This window comes from Brienomyrus brachyistius, chromosome 13, assembly GCF_023856365.1.
Source record: "Brienomyrus brachyistius isolate T26 chromosome 13, BBRACH_0.4, whole genome shotgun sequence".
In the NCBI taxonomy this organism is placed as follows: domain Eukaryota; kingdom Metazoa; phylum Chordata; class Actinopteri; order Osteoglossiformes; family Mormyridae; genus Brienomyrus; species Brienomyrus brachyistius.
Genome location: NC_064545.1, coordinates 23,185,780 through 23,196,614, shown reverse-complemented (window position 1 = coordinate 23,196,614; position 10,835 = coordinate 23,185,780). Strand labels below are relative to the sequence as shown.

The following is a 10,835-nucleotide window of genomic DNA, read 5'->3' as shown; positions in this document are numbered from 1 at the left end:
TTTATACGAGTATGAAGTTGGGTCACTGAGAGCAAAAATCATCTAAGACCATGGCTAAAAATGTAGCAAATCGTTTTACAATGATTGTAATAATGAATTACAATAATGAAGTCATTATTACGTTGGTTATTTAAAAGAAAGAGGCTATCAAGTTGTAAAGAAATTGTGTACTGATATATATATATATATACCTACATCATGTCACAAATAAACATCCAGACTACATAATCATCTCATTCACGGGCAGCGTTAGCTCCTCCCCCTTCCTGATCCTACATAAGCCTTGGGGGGGGGTGTAAGTACAGCTTATATTCAATATATTTTAAAAGTAACCATTTCTGGTAATACCTTACATATGCAATACTTAACATTATATTTTATGGTCAGACATAAATCCCTCCACCCATTTCCTGTACCCGCTTGTCCCTTTCAGGGTTGTGGGGGGTCTGGAGCTTATGGGCATAAGGCCGGGAATAACCCAATAATGGCTTATTCACTGGATCTGGGAACACACTGGCTCCACCTACAGCTGGCTTGTCTCACTGCAGGTATCCCCACATCATTGCAGTTGTCTGACTGATGAATTCATCTATCCATCTGTTTTAGTGTGGCAGGGTTGCAGTGAGATCATCCTGGGCTGGTTGCCAATGCTACACACAGCAGTCCCATGCAAACAGAACATACTACAGAGCCAATATATTGAGTATTTACCAGGGAAACTCAAGTCGGATGCATTACCTACAAGCAGGACAGTTGGGCTTCTGTTGATATGCGTGACCTTTGACTCTGACCCCCTAAAGACAATACCCAGCTGCTGCTCCAGTAAATACTTGCTGGTCCATCCCATAATAACTTTTTGTGTAACATGCAGTGTTGACATGTTGACATTGCGTGATTGCAGTCGAATTTTTCATAAAACAATTAATTATTCATGGTGAGAGAACGACTTGGACAATAGCTGATTGTCCATAAATTCGTCAGTGTCAACATGGCGCTTGGCGACCCCGGGGATGCCTCCAGAGAATCCCATAGAAAAGTCAGCTATTCGTTATTTAAAATAGCAAACTAAATACACGCACAGACTTGCCTTCACACAATCAGTCATGTGCCAAACGTGGATGCTTTGTGCACCAATCGTGACTTGGTATTGAGAAACATGCAAAGCAACATGCTGCCCCCAGGGAGCCAATCAGCATGCCTCCATCGTGACCCCGCCTACAGAGTCCAATGAAGGGCATTTCAAGCTTGTGTAGCAGCACCATGATTGGCATTAAGGGACTGTAGCTCAATCTATTTTGGTTCATTATGCTACGTAAATAGCAAATGTGCACATAATGCATCCCAGTCATGCTATTTTAATGTTGGATTTATTTCACATCCCCAATCTATGCTCCATATTGTCTTTTAAATTTTTGGTTTCATTGGATTTTCGGTATAGTGCCAGTGGAGGTAACTTGGCTCATTCCTGTCTTGGACGGGACCTCAAACATAGGAATGCTTTGGATTGATGCTATTTCCCAAGTATCTAGATTAACCTCCCACATGAATTACGGTGAGACATTTCCCCATACTGTATTGTGAATAACGGTTATGGTTTCATCTTGAGAAAGTAAATGGCTCTTACTGTTAACTAGCTTCTTATTCTGTCCTTACCAGGAACAATAAACTGGAGGGGGTCTGATGAGCTGTTACGTAAGTAAGATGCCCTGCCTGTTTGATGCAGTGGCCTATTGGAAGAGGCTTGCTGCTGTAAAGTGGGGGGTGGGGGGGGGTCAAATACACCTGCTTTTCATAATGTGGCTCACTGGTGTGACACCTGGGAGGGGGAGGAGCTGGTGTTGCTCTGGACGGGGCATTGGTGTTCCCATGAAGTACTACTCTGTGTCAGGTGATTGGGTCTTTCTGCTGACAATAGGCAGCCCGGTGAGACAGTTGCTGGTTCAGGTCCTGGGTAAAGTGCCCTCACTGTTTTAAAGGTCGATTTAGCATTGAAATGTCAGTTAAACCACAAAGCAATACTTGCATTTGACCAATAGACTTGATTCTCTCCTCAATGCCAAAAGCTGTTACAATGGACCAAGCAGCAGGTTTAGCAAGAATTTTATGGGGGGGGGGGGGGGGTGCGTTAATTATTAGGCCAGCTTGTAGTTAAAGAGCTAGGCTTAGAACCAGTTGGTGTTCAGACAGATTTTCTTACTTGATCCAAATCACCTAGTATAATTTTAAACCATAAGTTATGGAAATTGTTTTGAATAACAGGGGATGATAATATTGCGGAATGACAGTATGACAGGAAAGCGAGTCTCGATTGGGGTGAGAGCGCTGCTACACAGGTGGACCCTGAGAAGATCTGAGTTTGAATAAAAACCCACTGACATCACTGAATCTGCCATGGAAACATCTGCAGTCGAAGCTGCAGGCAATCCCAGGAATAATGAAGATGGATGAACAAACCCATAAGTTATGGCCAGGAATTTCATGAAAGGATCCTGTCAGATGATGTCACTGCCACACAGGGCATGATCATTGGTGTGACATGTGTCTTGTTAGCCAATTAAAAGTCAGCGTTGATGGCCAGACATGGTTCTCACTAATTTTAGATGATGGCCAGATTGTAAGATTGTAATCTTAACAGTGCCTTCCCAGGTTGAACATTGAACAAAACCAAAATATTGGGCAGGTGATATCAAAGTATTTTTTTTTGTCAACTTCAGATATATGATCTGTGGAGTCTTACACTGAAGTGAAATATTGTTCTTATTGGTCATGGTGCAAAATGAGAAGTTTTAAAGAATGAATTGTTTTTCCAATACAAACCAATTCCAATACAAAAATAAATCGTTCAGTTAGCTTAATGCTAACGCCATATTAATTGCTAGTGCCTCAGGAACCACTGCTCTGAAGTCATGGGATGCTTGTTTCCAGTCATAATAAAGATTGATAGGTGGACTTGCATCTCTGGATGTTAAAAAAGGGGCAGTGTAGTAAATACTCACCTGGGAATGAGGCTTCTCTGTGGGACTGTGGTCAAGTAGGACCACGTGACTTGCAGCTGACTTCAACCACCGCAGCCTTTCCTCCTTTTTTCCCTATCAGTGCCAGTAGAACCTTTCATAAAAAGCTGTCCGCGCCCAGCCTGCGAGGGCGTGTCGCATGTTTCAGAGAATGTGTTTGCTAGACCAGCCAAGCACTATTTATTGGCGAATCTTAAAGCAACACTTCATACATAATAAGGGAAATATATCACAGTTATCTACTCATGTTTCCATGATCCCTGAAAACTGACGTTCATCTGATGATAACTCCAGAGCTAGAGCCGTATATTCGGTTATATATGCTCAGTCATATTTATGCAATTTGGGCTTGTAAGTACTGGGAATGTGTGTGTTTTTTTTTGCTTAAGGAGCTTTATCTATAGACACTTGATGGTGTAAGTGTTTTAAAAGCTGTCACCTTGAGCTGTAGCCATGGAGATGGACCTGCATGGCACAAGGCAGGAAGTGCAGCCTGGATTTCACTTGAGCAGCAGGGTGGTATGCGGTTCAGCAAGTTAGGAAGGTCACTGGTTCAAACCCCAGTGTCGGTAGAGTGATCTCACCATTGGGCCCTTGAGCGAGGCCCCTAACCCTCCATTTGTTTCAGGGTCTGTCTGATCCTGCCTTCTCAGTTGTACATGGCTTTGAATAAAAGTGTCTGTGAAATAAATGTAAATGCAATTCAGTCAATGGGGCACAGTGTGGTGGAACAAAGAGACATGTGTACCTCAGATTGGGACTAGGGGGCGCAATTTTCCTGCTTGCATACAGCTAGACAATAGAGGCCTACCCTTGGAGTGACATATATTTATAAATGTATGAATTAAATTCAGTTACAGCTTATGATGGTGTTTATTATTTTTCAGCTATTGAGATGCAAAAAGGTTTGTTTACGTGGGTGTGTGACAGTATAATGTTTGACTTTCAAATTGAATTCAGCACATCATGTTCTGCTCTGTAATTAAAAGGAAGTAACACTGTAATTAAACAGCCCATTATACATGTTTTCTGTAGCCCTTGGGGATATTCAGTAGTTGGGGGGATTTTGAATGACAGTATGAGAATTCAGTTGGAGTAATATAATATACGTCCAAACACATGGTATGTTTTTTATTTTGATGGCATTGGAGGTTGGATGCTTGTTTAGTGCAGTGATGATGCTGCACCACAGAAAACCTTCTCCATAAGGGTATTCCTGTGAGTATTTCATCATAAGGGTATTCCTGTGAGTATTTCATCATAAGGGTATTCCTGTGAGTATTTCATCATAAGGGTATTCCTGTGAGTATTTCATCATAAGGGTATTCCTGTGAGTATTTCATTATAAGGGTATTCCTGTGAGTATTTCATCATAAGGGTATTCCTGTGAGTATTTCATTATAAGAGTATTCCTGTGAGTATTTCATTATAAGAGTATTCCTGTGAGTACTTCTGGTCACTCATTGGAAGTTCAGCCTAATAGCAGTTGTACCAAAGTTGGTTTCGTGACAGCTGTGCGCTTATGATGTACTTATTTGTATGTAGCGTTGGACAAAAGCAGTTGCTAAATAAATAAATGTAAATGACAATCCACCCTCAGCCACACACACTGAACCACGTCCGTCTCCAGACTGATGGTTACAGTGACAAACCCAGGGACCAATCCGGCTCTCTGTTACTGACAGGTGTAGAAGAGACAAGTTGGACTTCATGTTACCGTTAGTAAGTAAGATGATAGAGACACAGATGTCCTCCAGCGTGCTCCTCAGGGTCCGTACACAGTATGAACTGCATAGCAAATGATGACTTTGCGCGAGTGATGTTGTGCAAGGCTGAATGGTCTCAGCTGGGAAAATAATTAGTGTGTAGGTTAGGCTTAAAACCACATACATGGTCTTGGAGTCATCAATGATGGAGACTAGACACAGAGTAGGAATAGCACAGGCCACACTTAAGTCAACATGAGAGGGGAATTTTATGGTCTGTTTTGCTTATACACTTGTGAGGAGTCGACGTTTACAGCCTAATTTCTGCACTAAGGATCAGAGAACAAGCTGATTTCCACAGAAACCTCAGGCAAATTAATGGTAATGAGTTAGACTGAATAATACATAGTCCACAAACTATGCTAGGTTTTAGCACATATTACGATACAATTATATTTTTTTGTACTGCTTAACCACTAAACTGCATTAATAAATATTATTCTGAATAGGCATAATTAGGCCTAAATTATCTAAATTGCCTGCATAAGCATGTGCTAGACAACACCCCATAGAATTTAACATTGATATTTTTGATTTACTGGAAAGGCCACCAACTCGAACGGGTCACCTAACTGGTAAAGTTTTTTTTCCAAGTCTGATTTGTTATTCAAATACAGCTGAACAATGGAGGTCGCTTCTAAATACAGATATCTCATCGCCGATGCAGGATTATGAAAATGTCAAGCGCTCACAACTTGGGAAAAAAATTCACAACACTGTAGGTATTTGTTTTTTACCAATTTATACCAATGCACGTAAAAATATTCAATTACAGTGTCCGACTGCTTGTGAGAATGTCAGCGTGAGGCGAGCGATAAATTACGCAGTATTACATGTCTGACATGCCGTAACTCTTCTGACATGCAGACAAAGGGCTTTGCAGGGGTAAAATGCATTTTCTCTTTGACTGCTCTATTATTTCATATCGACACAAAGCTCGTCCGCCACATGAATTCACGGGGACACATTTTCCAGCCACTGCGGCTGCCTGCGAAGGATCCTCCGCGTGTCTGAAGCGGCGTCGTGGGGCGGTAGCAGCTCGCCGGCGTTTGCACCCCCGGCTCGATCTGCAGTCTTGCTGAAAGACCCGCCTCCGCGGATCCCTCCCTCTCTCCCCGTAACTCCCTCCATAGCGATCACTGGGGCGCGCTTAGCTCGGGCACGGAAGACGGAGTCATTATACACGGCTTAGGAATTACTCAGCTCACCTCAACATTCATTTATTCATCTAAATCCTGCGCTGTTGTATTATTCTCAGTTTTCCGCCAGTTGAACCTCATATCGTGTCTGCAAGGAAACATCGAAGGAGGATTTAAGAAGAAAAACATTTCTCACAAGCTAAGGGATTTAAAATAAGACTTCTTTAGCGTTTTATTTGTAAGAGCGCTGAGTGCGCGCCCCGTGCACGCGAAAAGGGGAAGGCGGGTGCGCGCATGGAGAGTGGATTCGGGCGATCTTAGAGGTAAGTCCGCTGCGAAACACGCTCGGAAAGCTGGGCCGTTTCGGCTGAAAACTGCGGGATGTCCGCGATATGTGACTCTCTTGTGATGCTTGTGCCGTGAACGGGGGCGAAACCTGGGAGCGCCGAGCACGCCGCCGCGGTCCCGACACGGTGAGCGACTGTAATATAGACAGGAGCTCGTATGGTCAAGTTTAGCCAGAAACCCCCTAAAACGCTGTTCATAAGACAACCCGTTCAGTGCCGGGGTCTCGCTGCGCTGTTTGCTTCTTTGTTTCTTTTAGGGAAACAACTGAATCTCATTGCATTTTGCTTTTATGTTCACGTTTAAGTCATTCAGTGCTGCGGAGATCTACTTCTCCTATTCTGAGATAAATGACGAGCGGAAAACCTCATGGTTTGTCCGGGGTTGAGCACGATCGAAGGGGAGAAAAAAGGCAATCGGCGATTGTCACCTCCAACCATCAGGAGTGAATAGGCGACAGCGACAGACGCGTCCTTATTCGGAGCGGCGGCTTTGCGCTTCTGTCATGGGCTGCATGTCACGTTTAACCCAGCTGGGGGATCGATACCATTTGACTTGACAGCGCCAAGAGGAACGTTTAGCACAAAGAAACATTACTAATTATGCTTTGCAACATATTGTTTCTGCCTGTATAAGCCGTACGCTTACTGGGACGGCTGGCCGGGGGCATCTGATCATGCCGGTACCTGGGGGGTCCGGCCCCTCAGTCCATTGTGAGGAAAATGATGTCCGCCTTATTATTCATAAGAAGTACGTGTGATTTCTCCATTGTGAAGTGCAAGCGATGCGGACTCCTTATCTAGGATTTAGGAGACGTGCAACGGGAATGAGTAAAAGGATATATTAGGGGATAATTAATCAGTGTTATATTTTTCTGTTACTACCGAGTACTAACGGATCAATAACCCCTATTACCGAGTATCTACTAGTTTTGCTTGGTGTTTTTTTCATCGGCCTGATCTGTTTTGAGGCTGGAGAAACAATGCCATGAATTTTGTTGTAGAGGGCGAGATTTCGCCTCTACATATTTCCTTGTTCTTTTTTTCCCTCCCCACGCCCATTCGCTATGAAAGGTCTTGAAATCCGCACTTGAACTTGAAAAACCATCAGAGGCTCCCCCCCCCTTCAGCGATTGACGAGTGTCAGTCTCACATTTCCCTCCTGCTTCTCAAACCCTGCTGCTTCCGAATGGTCAGGGGTAGAAGTGTAAAAGTACTAAAATAATAATGTGAAATGTAGATCACTACACTATCAGAAAAAAAGGGCACAGTCCTGGTACAGTTTTGTTCCCCAAGGTACATACAACAGTAATGTAACCCTAATGGTACAAAAATGTTCCTCAGAGTCCATTTCAGTACTTTAAATTAGACTAAAAGGTTCCTTTACCTACAGCTAGGGTACAATCAGCAGACCCGTGAGTGTACAGTCCCAGTGACAAGTAATTGTACAGTCAGTGGTACTAATTGGTACTTTTTCTGACAGTGTAATAGTGCAGAGAAAAGATGTGTAGACCTTGAATCGTTTTTTTTTTTTTTTTTTTTTTTTCCCCCCCGCATGCTGGCGATTGATATCACAGAGCTGAAAGTTAGCGCGTGTCTGTCTGTGTACGGGCTGTATCCTCTCCCAGCCCAGCAGGGGGCGCCATGCTGGAGGCTGGGGCTTTCCTTATTTCCTGAAGTGGTGTGAGTCCAAGGACAGCTGATGGGCTCAATGTGGAATTGTCACAGTACAGTGCTGTACAGGAAGTGGTCTTATTTGTTGGGGGGGGGGGGGGTTACCGTAAAATCAAAAGTTTTATTGTATAATATTACTATGTTACTCATATGGACCGGAGTTCATCATAACCACATGGAATCTGAAAGGGTTCTGGAAAAGGCAGAACAAAGACACTGACAATAACACTGGTATCAGATGAAAGCCACAGGCGAGCTGCTCGGCCCGCTGCCCCCTGCTGACCCCCCCTTCTGACCCCCCCACTGATCTCCATGACGTGCCGGGACTGTAAATCAAAGCGTGATGGCGCCCAAAAACGCTCGTTCTGACAAAGTCTTGTCTGTGGAAATAATTGCAGCATTGGCCTTGGTGACCGTCGGAAACCCAGCTGATAACATAAGGTCTGATACATATTGTAAATGTGTGTGTGTAATGAGAATACATACACACACCCCCCCCCCCCAGGATCAGGCCAGCGGGTGACCTGAAGTGACTGGATGGACCAAAGCAGATGTTTGAAGGACGCTTGGACATGTGGATACAAGTCTGTAAATAAACCAGTATTGTCTCGTTATTCCTATCCACTGGATCACCTTATTGGGCTGGGGGTGCAAGAGGGGCTGTAAAAGTGCACGGCATCCGATCTGCTGAGTAGTGGGATTGAGGAGATGTTCACATTGCGGCGTTCAGGTATATTAACGCAGCGCTGTCCGTGTCAGACTCTCTCTGACTGAAGCTGCCTCACCTCCCTCTCTTTGGGCTGACACCCCCCCCCCCCCCCCCCCCACCACCTTTAGGCCCCTGGCTTCCTTTAATGTTTCGGGGGAGAGTTTGGCTGCCTCTGTCAGGAAGTGCGGACTGAGCCACGCTGGGCCGGCTGGGAGGTCTCGCTTTTACGGAAATGGGGAGCAAAGCGGAGGCCTTACAGTCAACCTCAATTAAGCAAGTTAAGTTTGATCGGGTTGGAGATGTCATGCTGGGTTAACTCTCATTAAGATATTTTGCATGTTTGACGGTCTTGGCTGAGATGGTGGCTGACCGCACGCGCGGTACCTTCTAGAAAGCTGGGATCGTGAACATGTCAGTGAACGGGGCTATAGATACCGGCATGTTTTAACCAGCATGTGAGCACTACCTGATGCACCAGCAACATCACACTTCCTGCGGTGAAACTCAACAGTGTATCTTTATTATAAAAGGCAGAAGTAAGTATTTCTGGAGCCTGTAGTTAACTGTCTGATGGCTCATATTCAAGAAAATATATTCTCAGCACTAAGATTCTTACATAATATGTAATGTATGCACATTTTTAGAGGGTGATTTATGTATTTATATATAATACTGTATAAAATATGCTTTTTTACTTGTCAGTGTTTGCCAGAAACCACAGGAAAATGGCTTGCGGTGTTTTGTTTGCATGAGGCAGTAAGCAGCCTTAGGTGGATTTTTGTGTGTATTAAACATATTCTGCTTCTGTGTGATCTATGTGATACCAATTGCACTGGGCTGGAGAGATCTTCATGCAGCTGGGGGGGGTGTGGGGGGGGGGGCTTCTCTTGTTTGTCTCTTTTATGTTCTTTATAGTGGGACATTCCCCTTGCACGCTACATTCTGCTACACAACAATATCACCGTTTGTTTGTTCGCTGTGTTTTTGTTGGGAAATCACCTCGGCGACCTCTCTGCTGTTAATTCACCTAAATAATCAGTTCCTCTTCCTCATTTTTTATTTTTATAAACCACACGATTTATAATTATAATTAATTTATAAGTACCACGTGGCAGGAAATGGTGAGCCCGGCGAAGCCTTAGCGTCAACTCAACCCAGTTAGCCTGTATGCTGGAGTTGAGTTTCTGGGCTTACAGGAGAGTCTCGGCAGATCGCCTGAATCGTGTCGTTTTTGTGAAGGCCCAGGAGGTGAGATGTTTCAGACAGCGGCGAGTCAGACTGGGGACGGGGCCCGGCTCTCCTGAACCATGTGACCCCTTGCTTGGCCGTATCATGCAGGGGGTCTGTAGCAGCGGGGGCGTCTCTTGGGCGACACGTCTGCGCTCATGCTGGGGGGCTGCTGGCAGGTGACTGAGCCGTCTGCTGCCTGTGATGGAATCAGGCTCTTGCCTTTCCACCTGGGGGGTTACTTGCCTGTATCCACTGTCCTGTTTTGGCCCCCATTGGCCACAGAAGTATGAATGTCTCGCAGGTACTCCCCCTGTTACCTGACAGCGGTGCATGGGGGGCTGGGGGAGGGGGGGGCGATGTCGGATTGGGTAATTGGGAGAATCGGGGGAATTCCTGGTAGGCCACCCTGGTTGTGGGCTGAGAACAAATTTTATCATTTATCGTCGGGGAAACACCCCCCACCCCTAAGGCCAGTCTGGGGTAAGACATTCCCGGGCTGAAACTCAGTCCCCTCTGGCACTGGCGTGGGCTATGAGAATAGTGTAAATGAGCACCCCCCCCCCCCCCCCCCCCGGCTGGGGCAGGCTTGGCAGCCGAGAAGGTGGGGCTTTGCTAGCTGCAGCGTCTGTTTGGCGAGTGCCTGAATTAAAGTGCAGTTCTGCTGACCTGCTCAGGGCCAGACCTTCATTACAGCATGTGCTGAGTCTCTGGCTGCATCTCTGGGCACGTGGTCACATGGCTGTCATGTAACTAGCCTTATAGCTCTAAGTCTGTTTAGCGATTATGTGGTAACTGATTGTTTATTACCATAATTGTTTTCCTTTGTTTTTAAATGTAAACTTTTTGCCGCAGAGTGAGCATTTGGATTTCAGCGACGGCCCTCGGTGCTCTTATGCCGCTTCGAAACTCGCCGTTCCTGGTTGCCCGAGGAGCTCCATATAAGGGCGTGCAGCGAGGCC

The 10,835-nt window shown here is 45.2% G+C and overlaps 1 protein-coding gene across 7 annotated transcripts in view; it reads left to right on the top strand.

Moving 5' to 3' along the window:
• Window positions 1-5,870: 5,870 nt before the first annotated feature.
• LOC125705974 (unconventional myosin-IXAb-like) overlaps window positions 5,871-10,835 on the top strand; it is a 96,454-nt gene continuing 91,489 nt past the window's right edge. For 2 of the 7 annotated variants that reach the window (XM_048972377.1, XM_048972373.1), the window contains exon 1: window positions 5,871-6,242. The gene's annotated coding sequence lies outside the window, so the exon portion shown is untranslated. Of the gene's footprint in view, window positions 6,243-6,265; window positions 6,393-10,835 lie in introns of those variants that run through there. The other 5 variants (XM_048972380.1, XM_048972381.1, XM_048972379.1 and 2 more) reach the window with 3 other exon arrangements.